We start from the raw sequence: 18386 nt of genomic DNA, 5'->3' as shown, positions 1-18386 counted from the left end.
ACTATGGTTGCCCCCAACTTTTTGCCTGGTGTTTTGCTGGTTTTCTGACTTAGTTGACCTGGGACCCTGCTATTCAGGGCCCCAGGCCTACTGCTCTCTCTGTAAAATGGATTCCATGTACCTTAGGTACATATCTAAATTGGATACTGGGTCACCTTATCAGTCCCTGTACAGTGTACCTTAGGTACCCAGGGCATAGGTGAACCCAGGGCCTACCAGGGGCTGCAGCATGTATTATGCCACCCCTGGCTGGCCATCCAAATCTGACACAACTGGCTGCTTGACAGCTGGGGCAAGGTGGTGTAATCACCCTTTGCTTTAGATATAGTATACCTATATCTAACCCTAAAATGGACACACAGATCTCCTATCAGTCACTCCTATGGCAGGCCTTAACAATCCTGAAGGCAGAGTGCTTGGAATCGTGTGAGATGGTGCTCTGGCATGAGCTGAGCCTGTCTGCGGCTTTCGGGATCTATCCCTTAGCCGTTTCCATGATATCGCATACCATATACTCTTAAGTGCATTATAATCCTCGCGGTTATATGCCAACTCTGGTATCGCTTTATCAAAACATGTCGAGTAAGGTGTCATACGAATTGGAATACTAACCCCTCGCCAATTCTGGCGACGGGGTTAGCATTCCACCCTTCTAGAGGGACACGACATGTATGTAACCCCTAACCCCGGTTAAAGTCAGACAGAGCCTTAGCATCCACAAAATGGATGCTGCCACCGAGACACAAGTCTGCCCTCCTGCTGCTGGGAGTCCTCCCAGAGCAGGAGATAAGGACAAAGGGTTTCCTGCCAGGGGCGGTGCCAGCACCGTCCCAGACAGGGTTTTGTGTATTGTAGGTAGGCAGGGCTTCAGAGGAAGGTGACTGCACGTGGCACCCCGGTGCTCACTGTGCATAGGCTGGCTTAAACCAGTTCCAGGGACACTCCAGACCCTGTGCTGGGGAAAAGCCCGCCAAGGAAGTGGGTGTAACCACCCCCCTCCTGGTCCCACCCCTAGGGCAGGACTTAGTCGCGTGCCAGCCCCCTTTTCCAAGATAAAGGTAGAGACTGGCCCCCTTCCAGATCAGATCATCTTTGGAATCAAAATACCACTTTCCACGAAAGGACTTCACGATTTCTTCCTCAAGATTCTCCCTTGTGGCTAAGGAGTAGTCACCCTGCATCCGCAGGCACCATCTAAGAACACTGCGGTCTGCTGCACGTCCTTCCTCCGGAATCCGACTGCCCAGCTCGACGAGACCCGGCTTCCCTGGCACCTCTGACCTCTACCCACCTCTACAGCACAGCTGAGAACCGCGGGTGCGACGAGACCTAGAGGGACCGGCTATCGCCAAGACTGCACGACTTCTGCACAACAAGCCCACCGAGTAATTACCTGGTGAGTGCTTTGGGGTCCGAGAAGCCCCCACCCTGAGCAGCTCCAGCACCGAAGAGCAGCCCCCCAGCAACTCCACGATCGGCGTGGGGCCCTTCTGCTTTCTGCTGCTCACCGCGTTGTTTGGCTACTAGCCCGCTGGCTTGTGGCCTTCCGAACGACGCCCGACGACAACACTGCTGCTAGTCTGGTGGCTCCAGACTGGCCCTTGCTTCCCTCCATCGGAGAAGTACCCTGGACCCTCCTGGTCCGGCTAAGACGCCATTTTAGGTCCACCGCGTGGGCCTTGCATTTGCCAAGACTTGTTGCCCAATCCTGGGTCCAGCGACGTCGACAGCAAGAACCTTCGTGGGACAGCTCGCACCTCCACCCTGGTCGCCGACAACGCCTCCTGGTCCGAGAGACTGCAGAGCCCAGCAGCGCCCACTCACCTGACTGCGGTGACTTCGCCCTGTGCCATCCTGGTGCCCACTTAATCACTGGCTAGTGATTCAAGAACTTGGTCCCCTCTGCTTTCAGGTTTTCTTCTTCCTTGGTCCAGGCTTGGATCCATCGAACTTTTCTTCACTGGTCGCCTGCCAGCAACTTCCTTCTTCCAGGCTCCTGGTCCGGCACGAGGATTCCCGACGTCCTTTCAGACCTATGCAGCTGCAGCCCCTGGGCTAGGTAACTTCGGCATTTCGGTGCCCCAGCATAGCCTCACTATCCAAGGGTCAGGATCCACTGTCGTTTTCTCCCTACCAGGTCGGGTTCGCCCGTGAACACTAACTTTGTGAATTCTAGCTTCCATAGACTTTGTCCCGCATCCCGCGTGAGAGTGCACACTCTGCACCCGAGTTCCCTAGGCCTCCTGCTAGTAATCTAAAGGTTCAGTAGTCCAGTCCTAGCGATCCCAAAGCCTCTGAGAATCGTTACTTACTTGCTAGTAATTCGCATTCCACTTTTAGAGTATATGGTTTTTCGTGCCCCTCGGGCATTTGTGTATAACGTGCTAACTTAAGTATTTTCATAAGAGTTTTGTTGTGTGCCTAGCACCCTGTCCTCATAAAGAGTACAGGGTTGTTGTGATTCTAATAAATACACTGTTTATTTTCGTAACACTTGTGTGGTGTCCTTTCACGGGGTGTTCAAGGGGTAATGTGATGGTAAAACAGCTGGCTTAACACGCCCTCTAGAGTCTTAGCCTTAGACTGCTCGTATCCATGCTACTAGGATAGCTGGTCTATAAGGTTGACTTACAACCAATCATCAATAAGGGTTGTTTGGACTGATATATAGTGATCACTAGAATAGTGAACACTGCACATCAGGCCAACTTCTCACAGTGCCCCACATATATATATATATACTCATATATATATAACATGCAATAGCAGCCAATAGAATCAGAGCTGAAATATGCTGTGTAGAATTTCCACCATACATGTAATAATAATAAGCATTAGAAACATGAGAAACAACAAAAAGTTTGTTTAGAAACTGTTTTAATGCTCAGAAAGCAGTAGAAATTCTTATAACTCACTGGAAGCATAGAAAGCTCCCAGGCTGCATTGCAAACACACAGTCTAAAAAGACTGAAAAGCTAACCTGTAGCTGCATAGCCATAAAACTGACACCGTGCCTTTAAGGCACTCATGACCCCCAGTATCCCATCATGCCTCAGGGGTGACAGTTAGGTCAGTTGTTCTTTTCGGAGACTGAAAATAAACCCAATAACAAATAGGTTAACCATATCTCCTTATTAAAGAATGTCCTTTGTCCGGGGAGGCGGGAGGGTTGCTTATGACTTTGATGAGGATACCCCTGGAAGAGAACTAGGATTACAGGTAAGTAACTAATCCTTCTCTTCCAGGGGATCCTCATCAATAGTCATAAGCATTAGAATAGAATAGCGAGCCTCACCTCATCTCCCTGCGGGCAAAGGAGTAACAATACAGTAATAAACCATATTAAGCCTAGTATTCACTAAGCTTGTACAGGCCGTAGGCTACCCAAATAGATTCCTCAAAGAGGCTTGTCCTACTTGAGTATCGGCCCTGGAATCAGACTCGAGACAGTAATGTCTCGTAAAGGTATGAACTGATTTCCAAGTCGCAGCCTTGCATATCTCCGACATTGGAATGTCGTGCAAGAAGGCTACTGTAGCGGCCTTCCCTCTCGTGGAATGCGCTTTGGGTGACTGCAACAAAGGCTTGCCTGCAAGCTGATAAGCCAATTTAATGCAAGAGACAATCCATCTCGCGATGGACCTCTTGGCCGCTGGAAAACCTGTTCGCATTGAACCATAGTTCACAAACAGTTGATCCGTTTTCCTAATCCCTTTGGTCATTTCCAAATAGAACTTGAGCACTCTTTTAAGATCTAAGGAGTGAAGTGACCGCTCGGCTGGGGTCGTAGGATTTGGAAAAAATGAAGGGAGGGAAATGGACTGATTTATATGAAAATCAGAGATGACTTTAGGTAAGAAAGCTGGATGAGCCCTTAGGACTACCCTATTGTGATGAAAGATAGTGTATGGTTCTTTCGCACAGAGAGCTTGAATCTCGCTGACTCTGCGAGCCGAGGTAATCGCCACCAAAAAGGCCGCCTTCCAAGAGAGATGTTGCAACGAGGCCTTGTGGATGGGCTCAAAAGGTGGTGACATTAACCTGGATAGCACCAGGTTCAATTCCCATGGAGGAGAAGGATTTCGCACAGGGGGATACACTTTCTTCAACCCCTGGAGGAAGTCCTTAACCACTGGAACCTGAAAGAAAGAAACCTGATCTGGTGATTTTCTGTATGCTACTATGGCTGACAAATGCACCCTAATAGAAGCGTATTTTAAACCAGCAGTCGCTAGGGAAAGGAGGTATGGCAAGATGACGTCCTCCTGTCCTTTAGTCGGATCAAGTTGATGATCCCTACACCATAGGAAAAACCGCTTCCACTTAAACGCATAGGACGTTCTCGTGGAAGGTCTCTTAGCCTCCTTTAAAATGTTCATGCACTCAGGAGGCAAGTTCAAATGTCCATATTGCAGGACCTCAGGAGCCATGCTGTTAGGTTCAATGATGGGAGGTTGGGATGCATTATCCTCCCGTTCATTTTGCTCAACAGGTCCGGCCTGCAAGGGAGTCGTCTGTGTGGACACACAGACAGATGTAGAAGGTCCGGGTACCACCACTGCCGCGGCCAATCCGGAGCTATCAGGATCATTTCCATGTTCGACCTGCAGAGCTTGGAAACTACTCTCGGAATCAGAGCCAGGGGAGGAAACGCGTAAGCGAACGTCCCTGACCAATCCATCAGCAGAGCATTCCCCTGAGTCCCTGGTCGGTGGAACCTGGACGCGAAGGCGTGGCATTTGGAGTTTTCGTCGTCTGCAAACAAATCTATGGTTGGACGACCCCAGCAACGAAAAAGCTCTTCCACTACTTCGTCGTTTAGCACCCAGTCTGGCTGATCTTCGAAGTGCCTGCTGAGTGCGTCTGCTTTTACGTTCAACTCGCCTGGAAGGTGCACCGCCACTATCGTGAGGCCTCGAGAGAGGAGCCAATGCCAGATTGCATGAGCCTCTCGAGACAGAGGGCGAGACCTTGTGCCTCCTTGTTTGTTCAGATAGAACATGGTGGTCGTGTTGTCCGTCTGAACTAGGACTGAGTTGGACTCTATCGCTGGTAAAAAAGCTTTGAGAGCCAGGAATACCGCTCTGAGCTCCAGCATATTGATGTGGTATGTCTGCTCCTGCGCAGACCACAGGCCTTGAATCTGAAGCGGACCCATATGTGCTCCCCAACCTTGCAGAGAGGCATCCGTCACTATCGACTGGGTTGGAAGAGGCTGGTGAAACCGAACCCCCACCAGCAGATTCTTTCTCCGTGTCCACCACTTGATGGCATCTTTTGTCGCTTGGGAGAGTTTGATGCGATCCTCCCAAAGATCTGTCGCCTGGTCCCATTGATCCTCCAGAGCCTGCTGTAGAGGACGCATTCTCAGCCTGGCGTTTGGGATGAGAAAGATGCAGGACGCCATGGAACCTAGCAGGGATGCTACTAGTCTGGCTGTTGGAAGCCGAGATTTCAGCAGGATTCCACATTTCTGGCTCATGGAAAAAAGTCTCTCCTCCGAAGGAAACGCTTTTCCCACTTTTGTGTCCAGAACGGAGCCTAGGTAGTGGATTGATTGAGTAGGCTGTTGGACTGACTTCTCCAGGTTCACATGGAGGCCGAGCCTGTGCAACTGGAGTAGACACAGATGTAGATCGTGCTTTACCTGCACTGGAGATGGACCTTTCAGGAGCCAGTCGTCCAAGTACGGGTAGATGAAGAGCCCCTTCTTGTGAAGAAAAGCCGCCACCACTGCCATGCATTTGGTGAAGACTCGTGGTGCGGACTTGAGACCGAAGGGTAGCACTGTGTACTGATAGTGTTTGTTCCCTACGACAAACCTTAAGTACTTGCGATGTTGTAGAGCTATAGGGATGTGAAAGTACGCATCTTGTAGGTCCACCGAACACATCCAATCTCCGACTTGAAGATGTGGGCATATTTGGTGAAGTGCCAACATGCGAAACTTTTCTCTGACGATGACCTTGTTTAGAAGTCGTAGATCGAGTATTGGTCTGAACTTGTCCTCCTGATCTTTTTTGGGGACAAGAAAGTACCTGGAGTAAACTCCCTTTCCTCTTTGAGCGAGAGGAACCTCCTCTATCGCTCTTTTTTGTAGAAGGACTTTTACCTCTCTTCGGAGCAAGCTTAGTTGATGAGGGTAAGCGCTCTTTGGAGGAATGCTCTTTGGAGGGGCACGGAAACGTAGCCTGTATCCATTGCGCAGTATATTCAGCACCCACTGATCCTTGGTGATGCTGACCCACTCTGCCAGGTGTTGTGAAGCACTTCCTCCCACTGGAGTGGGCAACGGCGCCAGAGGAAGCCACTGATCAGGCTTTTCCTCCTCTTGTGGTGTTAGAGGATTGCTGATGACCTCCTCTACCTCTGCCAGGTTTACCTCGAAACTGGGGTTTCCCTTGGGTTTTACTTTGGGACCATTGAGGGGTTTGAACCCTCTGTTGAGCCCCTCTCCCCCTGTTGGGCTTGAAACGGCGCTTGAACTCTTTCTTCTTTTCCAAGCCCACCGCTTTCACTGTGTCCAGTTCCGTCTTCATTCGGGTCATTTCTTCGTCAGCATGCTCCCCGAAGAGAGCGGAACCCGAAAAAGGGAGATTAAGGATGCGATGTTGAGCATCCGGCTTCAGGCCTGTCAGGCGCAACCATGCCGATCTCCTGGCACAAACCCCATGCGAATAGGAGTGCGCCGCCAGGACAGCACCATCCGCAGCCGTGCTTATCATCTGATTCGCCACCAGACATCCTTCAGTCACGGTCTCTTCAAAGTCCTGCTGGTCTTCTTTTGGCAGCTTGGCTTTGAACCTTTCCATAGAGTCCCATAAGGCTCTGTCGTATCGACCCAGAAGTGCAGCCGCACTAGAAACCTTAAGAGTCGACGCAGCTGAGCTGCAAACTTTGCGACCCCAGGAGTCTTGAGTCTTGCTGTCCTTGTCTGGTGGGACTGAAGAAGAACCGGCAACTGCGTGTGTCTTCCTCGCTGCCGCCACAATAACAGAGTCTGCTGGAGGGTCAGATCTTACAAAAACCGGGTCAGAAGAGGCCGGTTTGTATTTCTTCTGAATGCGGGCTGGCACAGCTCTGATAGCCGCCGGAGTTAGGAATACCTCCTTTACAGGATCCATAATCCCCGGGACTAATGGTAGTAGAGGACGGGTGATCGCTTTTTTGTGTAAAGTCTCAAAAATGACTGTCGTTGTAACCTGAGGGACAGACATTTCAATGCTCAGCTTCTGAGCTCCTCTTTGCAAGACATCCAGATACGTGCCAATGTCATCCACTGGGGAGGATCGGGACGTAGGACTGTCCGTCAAAGTAGGGGAGTAGTCCCTCTTGGAAGACCTGGTAGAAGAGGTAGATGAAGTAGACGGAGTTCGTCGCCGTCTACGGTGAACACTGTGCCTCCTCTCTTTTGATCGTTTCGAACGCTCTTCTCGTCTGGGAGAGCGAGACCTGACCCGCTCCTCTGGTTCTTTTCTGGGAGATCGGGGCCTTCTGGGAGATCTGGTTGGTGTTCTCACAGGAGATTTGCGCCTGGGAGGGCTATGCTTGTCCATCTCCTCCACCAGATCCTGAAGAGGAGACCTGTTCTGCGAGCTTGCATAGTCTTGCATACGTTTTGCAGCCCCAGAATCTCTCCAATGGTCCAAAGACCTGTACCATCTAGGTGACAGTCTGACTTTATCCGCCCAAGGGTCCGTCCGACGCTCAGGAGATTTGCGTACCGGACTTCTGGACTTCGAAGATGCAGTTGAGGAGCCAGAGGACCTTGAGGTGGAATGACGGGAAGCTGACTCCGTTACCATCACCACATCTGAACATCTCGACGTCGAGTGATGTTCCCTCGTGGTCGAGTGCTTTCGAGGAGTCGGCGGATCAAACAATCTTGTTTTTGATTGTCTATGCGAGGATGTATGGTCTGTCGAGCGGCGATGAGCAGCCGCCGACGGAGTTCCATGTCTCGACGTCGAACGGCGAGTACCTGCCGTCGATGGAGCCCTCTCTCTCGACGTCGAACGACGATACCCAGTCGTCGACGGAAGTCTCGACGTCGACAAAGCACCCTGCCTCGACGTCGAGTGACGATGTCCAGTCGTCGACGGAGGTCCTTCTCTCGACGTCGAACGGTGATGATCAGCCGTCGACGGAGTTTTCTGCCTCGACGTCGAATGTCTGTGCGACGACGGCGGAGGGGTATTGGTCACCCTCGACACCGAGAGCTGACGAGACATTGACGGAGACTGCCTCCTCGACAACGATCGACTTTTCCCTGTCGACGGCGGAGGGGTCTTGGTCCTCGACGCCGAACGTCGCTTCTTCGACGACGGCGGAGGTGTCACACTTCTCGACGCCGGTCGACGTCTGGATGACGACGGCGGAGGGGTGACCTCCCTAGACGCCGGTCGTCGCCTGGTTGACGACGGCGGGGGGGTCCTGGATCTCGACGCCGACCGTCGCCCAGTTGGCGGCGGCGGAGTTCCCTTCCTCGACGTCGGACGTCGCCCGGTTGGCGCCGGCAGAGGGGATTTCGACGATGGAACTGGATCCTTCGACGTCGTCGACGTACCTGGTCTTCTCTTCGACGGCGAGCCCGCCGTCGACGGTAGTTTAGACGATGAATGATCCACCGGTGGTTCTTTTCTCAGCGCCGAGCCCGACGCTGAGGGTGAGGGGTGTGAAGACTTCTTTCTGGAAGATGAATGAGTCTTCTTGGAGCCCTTCCTCACCGGAGATCTTCCTCTTGATGACCTATGAGCTAGGCCATAAATGCGAATCCTCTCCCTGTCTTTTAAAGTTCTCCCTGACAGGTGTTCACAATGAGGACAGGTGCCTGGATCATGTTCCTCAGGCAGACACAGGATACAGACGTCGTGGTTGTCTGACTTGGCCTTCTTGTTGCCACAAGAAGGGCATTCGTCAAAGAGTGAAGGCATTTTCAGGAGAAAATGCTCACCAAATTGACTGAAAAAGACAGTGTCTTACTTGACTAGATGTTAAATGTCGAGTAAGAACAAAAAATTGTCAAAAGTGAAGAGTTTTTCTGTCAAAAAACAGGAAAATTAGTGGAGCTGTGTAACCAGGGTCCTTCTCTGAAGGAGCCAGAAAGAACAACTGACCTAACTGTCACCCCTGAGGCATGATGGGATACTGGGGGTCATGAGTGCCTTAAAGGCACGGTGTCAGTTTTATGGCTATGCAGCTACAGGTTAGCTTTTCAGTCTTTTTAGACTGTGTGTTTGCAATGCAGCCTGGGAGCTTTCTATGCTTCCAGTGAGTTATAAGAATTTCTACTGCTTTCTGAGCATTAAAACAGTTTCTAAACAAACTTTTTGTTGTTTCTCATGTTTCTAATGCTTATTATTATTACATGTATGGTGGAAATTCTACACAGCATATTTCAGCTCTGATTCTATTGGCTGCTATTGCATGTTATATATATATATATATATATATATGTATTTATATATATATATGAGTATATATATATGTGGGGCACATATAATATAGTGTTTCCGGGGTCCCGCACATGGGCGGGAATATTCTAATGCTTATGACTATTGATGAGGATCCCCTGGAAGAGAATATTCTAATGCTTATGACTTTGATGAGGATCCCCTGGAAGAGAACTATTGGATACATCCTTCATCCCAAAACTGGAGATCAGGGTCAGGTCTAGGGCAGTGCGACCGGTGCCACCGCATTGGGTGCTGACTTCGGGAGGTGCCTTGCTTTCAAATATATAATAGATTTAAAAGCACCTGCTGCAGCGTTGCTTGCCTACATTAATTTTCAACAATAACAATGGCAAGGTAGCGCTGGTGATTAATGGAGCTTCTGGAGAAATGAGAGTTTTGTCTAGTGGAACTTTTGACTCAAAGTGGCACAGGGGATTAATACTGTTGCTGCATAGCATGTGTACCATGCAGATCACAGATGTGCAAATAAATAGCTCAGTGGGATACCATTTTTGATACAGAGATATTTTTGCTACTTGCAGTTTATAGGTTAGAACCTTAGTATAGCACAGTGAGCTATTAACTGTCAAAGAGCTGCATGCAAACTGCAAGGTATAGGTTACAGCACTATGATTTGTCCCCCAGTCCTTCATTATCCTAATGACGCTTAATGGGTTAATTTGGGTAGAAATCAGTTCTTATTAACAAAGAGACTGTGGTTATGGAGACTCGAGGGGCGCTGTTAAACAGTGGTAGTGAAGGAGTCCATGGAGAAGGAGGTCATTTGGGGTGCCACGGGTGCCCCTAGCACTAAAGCCGTCCCTGCTGGAGGATACAGCAGGCAAACATATGCGCCCCTCCTTCTCTTCTAAACGGAGACCATGCCCATCCTGGCATGCTTTCTGTGGCACCAGCAAGGGCAGCAGAGTTTCATGGCAGCAAAACAGCCTGGTGAGCACCACCAGATTTCCATTTCAGCTGACTCCTCTCCGGACACCAGCCATGCACGGGCCATTGTGCCCAAAGAGATTCAGCCCCACCCAGTCAGGTGCTGTGGACCGGGCTGGGGCTGCCAGCTGGTAAACCAGGACATTGCACTAGGCGTCCTAAGGCCCTGGCCTTAGAAAACAAGCCTCTGCATTTAGGGTTTGTTCTTCCTTTTAGCGGCTTCCCCTGTCGAGCTCTTTTGTGGCTTAGTCGCTCAATCTCTGCATGACAACGGAGACGAGATGGGCTCAAAGATGGGCAGGGGGTGTGAAGTTAAGGAAGACCTCACCGTCCAGAAATTAACACCAGGGTATCCTGTAAAACACACAAACAAAATGAGAGGGAATAAGCTCCACCCAGAATTGGCATGTCTTCCTTGGTATAGACTAGGGGGGAGGTGAATTTGAAGTGGAGAGATGATAAATGTGTACAGAGTTAACAACTATTTCATATCAAATATAGTCACTGAACTGGTCTATCAATGAGGGGAAAATCTGATGTATGCCTTTTATTTCCCAATTCCGCCTCCGTTAGCTTTAATAATCATTGAGGGATTATATACATTCAGTGGCGGCTGGTACTGAACAAGCGTGGCAGAGGGGGGGTTTAAAAAATAACTATCACTTACCGTGCAAGGGCGCCAACTCGCCTCCATCGTCGTCTCTCATCCGCTTCGGTCTGGGTGGAACAGGAAGCACACAGGCTCCCCTAAGCCAATCAAATGCTGCTGTTAGCAGCACTGTGATTGGTCTGAGAGCAGTGGTTTGGTGCTGAGACAGGCAGTGGGAGCCTGTGCATGATCCCAACCCGCCTGCGCGTTACAGCCTGGTGGGGAACATGCCAAGTGTGCATGACTGTCTGGCCGGTGCAAGAGGGACAGCCAAACAGACATGCGCACTTAAGTTCCCCCCCCCCCCTCCCCGGCTGGCTTTGACACAGCCAGGCCCGACACGGCCCAAAACAAGCCTCAGCACAGAAAAATAGAATGATAGCATTTTGTTGTTATGCTGAAAACCAGTGAGGCGGCGCTCCACTGCCTTAGCGGAGGAACCACCACTGTGTACATTGCTTGGAAATCATTTCAGACGATTTATGCTTGTATTAACTGTTTAAACATTTTTTTCAAGCGGGAATAAACACCAGGCTTTGCTGAGGTTCCAAGTTTTCTTTTATCAGCCTTGTTTAAAAAAAAATACCATCCATTTTACAAACAGGCGAGAGACGAGTAAGACTGAGGTGGGTGAGGCCAACACATTAACAGGGAGAGCCGAAGCATGGGTCTGGCTCAGATCTTAGAGCCCGCGAACGAGCCGAGCCAGAGCCGAAGCACAGGACTGGCTCAGATCTTAGAGCCTGTGGACAAACCAAGCCGGAGCCGAAGCACGGGACTGGCTCAGATCTTAGAGCCTGTGGACGAACCAAGCCAAAGCCGAAGCACAGGACTGGCTCAGATCTTAGAGCCCGCGAACGAGCCGAGCCAGAGCCGAAGCACAGGACTGGATCAGATCTTAGAGCCCGTGGACGAGCCAAGCCAGAGCCGAAGCACGGGACTGGCTCAGATCTTAGAGCCCGTGGACGAGCCAAGCCAGAGCCGAAGCACGGGACTGGCTCAGATCTTAAAGCCTGTGGACGAGCCGAGCCCGAGCCGAATCACGGGACTGGCTCAGATCTTAGAGCCCGTGGACGAGCCGAGCCAGAGCCGAAGCACGGGACTGGCTCAGATCTTAGAGCCTGAGGACGAACCAAGCCGGAGCCGAAGCACGGGACTGGCTCAGATCTTAGAGCCCGTGGACAAACCAAGCCGGAGCCGAAGCACGGGACTGGCTCAGATCTTAGAGCCCGTGGACGAGCCAAGCCAGAGCCGAAGCACGAGACTGGCTCAGATCTTAGAGCCCGTGGACGAGCCGAGCCCGAGCCGAAGCACAGGACTGGCTCAGATTTTAGAGCCTGAGGACAAACCAAGCCGGAGCCGAAGCACGGGACTGGCTCAGATCTTAGAGCCCGTGGACAAACCAAGCCGGAGCCGAAGCACGGGACTGGCTCAGATCTTAGAGCCCGTGGACGAGCCGAGCCCGAGCCGAAGCACGGGACTGGCTCAGATCTTAGCCCTGTGCCCTCTCTCCCGTCTCAGAGGCCGCCTGCCCTGTGTGGTGCCCCCTGCACTCGCCCTGTGCCCTCTCTCCCGTCACAGAGGCCGCCTGCCCTGTGTGCTGGTGCCCCCTGCACTCGCCCTGTGTCCTCTCTCCCGTCACAGAGGCCGCCTGCCCTGTGTGGTGCCCCCTGCGCTCACCCCGTGCCCTCTCTCCCGTCTCAGAGGCCTACTGCCCTGTGTGGTGCCCCCTGCACTCGCCCTGTGCCCTCTCTCCTGTCACAGAGGCCGCCTGCCCTGTGTGGTGCTGCCCCCTGCGCTCGCCCTGTGCCCTCTCTCCCGTCTCAGAGGCCGCCTGCCCTGTGTGCTGCCCCCTGCGCTCGCCCTGTGCCCCCTGCACTCGCCCTGTGCCCTCTCTCTCGTCACAGAGGCCGCCTGCCCTGTGTGGTGCTGCCCCCTGCGCTCGCCCTGTGCCCCATGCACTCGCCCTGTGCCCTCTCTCTCGTCACAGAGGCCGCCTGCCCTGTGTGGTGCTGCCCCCTGCGCTCGCCCTGTGCCCCATGCACTCGCCCTGTGCCCTCTCTCCCGTCTCAGAGGCCGCCTGCCCTGTGTGGTGCTGCCCCCTGCACTCGCCCGGTGCCCCCTGCACTCGCCCTGTGCCCTCTCTCCCGTCTCAGAGGCCCCCTGCCCTGTGTGCTGCCCCCTGCACTCGCCCTGTGCCCTCTCTCCCGTCTCAGAGGCCGCCTGCCCTGTGTGCTGCCCCCTGCACTCGCCCTGTGCCCTCTCTCCCGTCTCAGAGGCCGCCTGCCCTGTGTGCTGCTGCCCCCTGCACTCGCCCTGTGCCCTTTCTCCCGTCACAGAGGCCGCCTGTCCTGTGTGGTGCCCCCTGCACTCGCCCTGTGCCCTCTCTCCCGTCACAGAGGCCCCCTGCCCTGTGTGGTGCCCCCTGCACTCGCCCTGTGCCCTCTCTCCCATCACAGAGGCCGCCTGCCCTGTGTGGTGCCCCCTGCACTCGCCCTGTGCCCTTTCTCCCGTCTCAGAGGCCGCCTGCCCTGTGTGGTGCCCCCTGCACTCGCCCTCTGCCCTTTCTCCCGTCACAGAGGCCGCCTGCCCTGTGTGCTGCCCCCTGCACTCGCCCTGTGCCCTCTCTCCCGTCTCAGAGGCCGCCTGCCCTGTGTGGTGCCCCCTGCACAGAAAGAGCCCCACCCTGTGGGTGAGGCCTGGCCGCTCATCACATTCACATCGCTGCTATGAACGCCACAGGGGGTCCCTGCTGTGCACAGGGGGCAGACAGCAAAGGGGTGAACCCCAGGAGGGGGGCTGAGACACCCCACAGGGGGCAGACAGCAAAGGGGTGAACCCCAGTAGGGGGGCTGAGACACCCCACAGGGGTCAGACAGTAAAGGGGTGAACCCCAGTAGGGGGGGGCTGAGACACCCCACAGGGGGCAGACAGCAAAGGGGTGAACCCCAGGAGGGGGGCTGAGACACCCCACAGGGGGCAGACAGCAAAGGGGTGAACCCCAGGAGGGGGGCTGAGACACCCCACAGGGGGCAGACAGCAAAGGGGTGAACCCCAGTAGGGGGGCTGAGACACCCCACAGGGGTCAGACAGTAAAGGGGTGAACCCCAGTAGGGGGGGGCTGAGACACCCCACAGGGGGCAGACAGCAAAGGGGTGAACCCCAGGAGGGGGGCTGAGACACCCCACAGGCAGCAGCAGGTAGGCCAGCGCCCCACGCACGAAGCTTCACAGCAGGGCGAGCAAAGGACACACAATGTGCGGGTCAGCGAGTAACATTTGCACATGATGCAGGGGGCATCTCTGACGTCAGTGACCCCGCCGGCTGCGGCAATGCAAGCTCCCCTCATACCACGGACGGAGTGCTTAATTTGTAAGCATTCCGGAGGTCAGCCCGAAGCTTTTCTTAAAGACAAGCCTCTCTCTTCCAGCGCCCTACACTCCACTCCTCTCCTCTCCATGTCACTTTAGCAGGTCATCTGCCCACCCCGGCACAAATGAAGCCCTGCGATATCTGGTACCGAGGCCCCTGCTGCACCTGAGCTTCATCCTGCATCCCGCCATCTACCTTCCTGTGCCTCCATCTGCCTGCGCCTCCATCTGCCTGCCTGTGCCTCCAGCACCTCTGCGTGGCCGTCCGCGGCCTGGCCGGCCCCCCCAGCCCCAGGCCGTCCAGCCGCTCCTCCTGGAGCCCTGCGGATGCCAGCTGCTGCCCCCCGCCGTCCAGCTGGCCGTGGCGCGCCGCCTGCTGGAGCGGGTGGACCCGGCGCACTTCGCGCTGGTGCTGGGCCACCTCCACCAGGCCGTGGCGAGGGAGCGGCGCCTGGCCGCGCTGCTGGCCACCCCGGAGGGCTTCAGCCAGGCGCTCTCGGCCGAGCTGGAGGGGCTGCGCCGGGGCCGCTACCTGCCCCAGCTCCACCTGCGCCTCCAGTACCAGGCGGAGCTGACGGACGCCTCCGCCACCGTCACCCGGGAGCGCGTCCACCTGGCGCTGGGCGAGGCCTCCAGCCGCGTGGGCCTCTACCTGCACTGCCTCCTGGACCCCCAGACCGCGCAGGCCCTGGCGGCCGGCCGGGCCCCCCTGGAGGCCATCATGGGGGCCACTCAGGCCAGCGCCCCCGGAGGGATCCTGACCGACGAGGAGGGCCGCGACTGCCGCCTGCTGGTGGTGGCCACCACCGCTGCCCCCCAGCCCGTGGGCAGGCCGCTGGCGCGCCTCCGCAGCTGGGCCTGGCCCCTGGAGCTATACGAGCCGGCCTGGGGGCTGCCCGCCCGGGAGGTGGCGGCCTGCATCGTGCCCGTCCGGGGCGGCTGGTGACTGGACTCGGGGCACTCGGACTGATGAGTGTGTAAATAAATGCTGTGTTCCCCGAAGCCTCGAGTCTGCGCCCTCCTTCATTCATTCATTCCTTTATTTTACTCGTAGAGTCTTGTTGTTGTTTACAGGGGCGTCAGGGGGGGGGGGGGGGCTAGAGGTCATGATTGTGTTCCCTCCCAGCAGCCAGGCCCCCCTAACCCTTCCAACAGAGGAGGCTTCACTCCCGTGGGGTCGTGGGGACCCCTCTCCCCTCCGCTGAGGGCAGCGCTGCCCCCTTCGCCTCTGCTCCTGTGTACTGGGCACCTTCGAAGCGCCTCTCGCCTGCTCAGCGCCCTCCTGTGTCTGCCCCTATGCGGAGCCCGTCTTCTGCCCTCCTGTCTCTCCTCGACTTCCTGTGCCTTCTCTACCTTCCCACTCTCCACATTTCCATCTGCCTTTTGTTTCTCTCAGTGATGCTCTGTCTTGCTCGGTCACCCCTCTCTGCCTAACGTGTTCCCCCCTCTTTATCTCTTGCTCTCTCTTTCTGTCTTCCTTCCCTTCTGCTGTTCCTTTGCCTCTGTTCTTTCCTGCCCTCCTCGCCCCTCTCTGCCTCACATTTCTCTCATCCCCCTCTCTCCAGGTACCCGCACCATGCCCCATCCTGCTGAGTTACCTTCCTTCAAAGCGCCTTGTCTTTGCTGATTTCTAATAAATGCCCCCATATTGAGGCGCTTCCCCCGTTTACCTCCGGTAAAGTATCTTGGTGCCTCTAAACTCCACGTCTAATACACATGTAAGCCTTGGTGTAGCGGCTTGAGGCCGGGCTGGCAGCGGTGTTGGAGAAGGGGTCGGTTTCACGTTAATCATAGTTGTGTCGATCAGGCATTATTTCCTGAGTCATCGGGAATTTAAATAGGGCGATCGTGATTGTGATTATGGGATACAGGAAGCATCAGGATTATTGGATGATAACGGCCCAGTAAAAGGGGAGGTTTGACTGAACCATGGTTGGTTACACTCTTGCGTCAGAATCTACCAGCAACCTATACTTCCTGATTAGGATACACTATAGGACACCACGTTTAGACGAGAAACAGGAAAAGTGCAACAGTGATTGGTGGAAACCATTTTAAATAATGAAGATATTCCGGTTTTCTGTTATGAACGCGTCTCGTAGAGGTTCACCGACCCCTGCCCTCACCCACCGACCCCTGCCCTCCCCTCACCCACCAACCCCTGCCCTCACCCACTGACCCCTCCCCTCACCCACTGACCCCTGCCCTCCCCTCACCCACCGACCCCTGACATCCCCTCACCCACCGACCCCTGCCCTCACCCACCGACCCCTGCCCTCCCCCCACCGACCCACCGACCCCTGCCCTCACCCACCGACCCCTGCCCTCACCCACCGACCCCTGCCCTCACCCACCGACCCCTGCCCTCACCTCACCCACCGACCCCTGCCCTCACCCACCGACCCCTGCCCTCACCCACTGACCCCTGCCCTCACCCACCCACTGACCCCTGCCCTCCCCTCACCCACCGACCCCTGCCCTCACCCACCCACCACTGCCCTCACCCACCGACCCCTGCCCTCACCCACCGACCCCTGCCCTCACCCACCGACCCCTGCCCTCACCCACTGACCCCTGCCCTCACCCACCCACTGACCCCTGCCCTCCCCTCACCCACCGACCCCTGCCCTCACCCACCCACCACTGCCCTCACCCACCGACCCCTGCCCTCACCCACCGACCCCTGCCCTCACCCACCCACTGACCCCTGCCCTCCCCTCACCCACCGACCCCTGCCCTCACCCACCGACCCCTGCCCTCACCCACCCACTGACCCCTGCCCTCCCCTCACCCACCGACCCCTGCCCTCACCCACTGACCCCTGCCCTCACCCACCCACCGACCCCTGCCCTCACCCACCCACCGACCCCTGCCCTCACCCACTGACCCCTGCCCTCACCCACCCACTGACCCCTGCCCTCACCCACCCACTGACCCCTGCCCTCACCCACCCATTGACCCCTGCCCTCCCCCACCCACTGATCCCTGCCCTCCCCCACCCACTGATCCCTGCCCTCCCCCACCCACTGATCCCTGCCCTCCCCCACCCACTGACCCCTGCCCTCACCCACTGACCCCTGCCCTCACCCACTGACCCCTGCCCTCACCCACTGACCCCTGCCCTCACCCACTGACCCCTGCCCTCACCCACTGACCCCTGCCCTCACCCACTGACCCCTGCCCTCACCCACTGACCCCTGCCCTCACCCACTGACCCCTGCCCTCACCCACTGACCCCTGCCCTCACCCACTGACCCCTGCCCTCACCCACTGACCCATGCCCTCACCCACTGACCCATGCCCTCACCCACTGACCCCTGCCCTCACCCACCGACCCCTGCCCTCACCCACCGACCCCTGCCCTCACCCACCGACCCCTGCCCTCACCCACTGACCCCTGCCCTCACCCACTGACCCCTGCCCTCACCCACCGACCCCTGCCCTCACCCACCGACCCCTGCCCTCACCCACCGACCCCTGCCCTCACCCACCGACCCCTGCCCTCACCCACCGACCCCTGCCCCCACCCACCGACCCCTGCCCTCCCCTCACCCACTGATCCCTGCCCCCACCCACCGACCCCTGACATCCCCACCACAGCCCTACCCACTGACCCCTGCCCTCCCCTCACCCACTGACCCATGCCCTCACCCACTGACCCATGCCCTCACCCACCGACCCCTGCCCTCACCCACCGACCCCTGCCCTCACCCACCGACCCCTGCCCTCACCCACCGACCCATGCCCTCACCCACCGACCCCTGCCCTCACCCACCGACCCATGCCCTCACCCACCGACCCCTGCCCTCCCCTCACCCACTGACCCATGCCCTCACCCACTGACCCCTGCCCTCACCCACTGACCCCTGCCCTCACCCACCGACCCCTGCCCTCACCCACCGACCCCTGCCCTCACCCACCGTCCCCTGCCCTCACCCACCGACCCCTGCCCTCACCCACCGA

This window comes from Lissotriton helveticus, chromosome 12 (assembly GCF_964261635.1).
Source record: "Lissotriton helveticus chromosome 12, aLisHel1.1, whole genome shotgun sequence".
Taxonomy (NCBI): domain Eukaryota; kingdom Metazoa; phylum Chordata; class Amphibia; order Caudata; family Salamandridae; genus Lissotriton; species Lissotriton helveticus.
Note: the sequence above shows the minus strand (reverse complement) of the source record.